Genomic DNA, 719 nt, shown 5'->3' with positions numbered 1-719 from the left:
CTTCCCTTCCCTTCCCAGAGCCTCCTCAGCCCACCATCCCCATCTTGGCAAGTGGCTGGCCTGGCTCTCCTTGGAGCTGTGGTCATTGGAGCTGTGGTGGCTGTTGTGATAAGGAGGAGGAAGCTGGCAGGTAGGGAAGAGCTAAAATATGTTCTGGGCTTTCTTGTCCACTGTAGGTCAAGGTGTGCCCTGCTCGGGCAACAGGAAGTGCCTGCACTTCATGTGCTTGTCCTGGGGTGTGAAAAGTGAAGGGCGGTTTTTCCCGTGGATGCCAGTGGTTGAGATCTGACCCAGCAATCATGGGTCACAGGCAAAGTCTCACTGAAGACAGACCTCCAGGAGGACGGTCAGTCAAGTGATTCATATATATATATTCCCTCAGATCTAGGGTCATAGTTCTAGAAACTTCCCTGGTTTGGGATTTACAGGTTCTTGTAGGCCCTCATGGCCTACACTAACCCTGCCCACTCCCTCACACCTCACAGGTTGTTTTCTCTGTTCAGATGGAAAAGGAAGGAGCTGTGCTCAGGAAACAGGTGAGGTGGGAGGGGCCCTGAGACCCTCGAGGCAGTGCTAGAGCTCCTCCAGGCTGAGCTCACCTAGCCCTTAGCTTCCTGTTTTGTTCTCCAGGAAGTGACAGCACCCAGGGCTCCCATGATTTTCTCCTAGGATTTAAAGGTGAGACCTGGGAAAGCCTGAAGTGGGACATGGGGTGGGAC

At 53.5% G+C, this 719-nt stretch overlaps 1 long non-coding RNA gene across 1 annotated transcript; it reads left to right on the top strand.

Moving 5' to 3' along the window:
* Positions 1 to 23: 23 nt before the first annotated feature.
* Positions 24 to 704, top strand: LOC108490384. Its single transcript, XR_001872277.1, has 3 exons — positions 24 to 130; positions 486 to 536; positions 631 to 704. It is a non-coding gene; the product is annotated as an uncharacterized LOC108490384 (long non-coding RNA).
* Positions 705 to 719: the final 15 nt, after the last annotated feature.

The sequence above is a fragment of the Nannospalax galili genome, unplaced genomic scaffold (assembly GCF_000622305.1).
Source record: "Nannospalax galili isolate Female #2095 unplaced genomic scaffold, S.galili_v1.0 C48047079, whole genome shotgun sequence".
Classification (NCBI taxonomy): Eukaryota; Metazoa; Chordata; class Mammalia; order Rodentia; family Spalacidae; genus Nannospalax; species Nannospalax galili.
The sequence above is the reverse complement of the archived record's forward strand: the minus strand, read 5'-3'. Positions and strand labels throughout refer to the sequence as shown.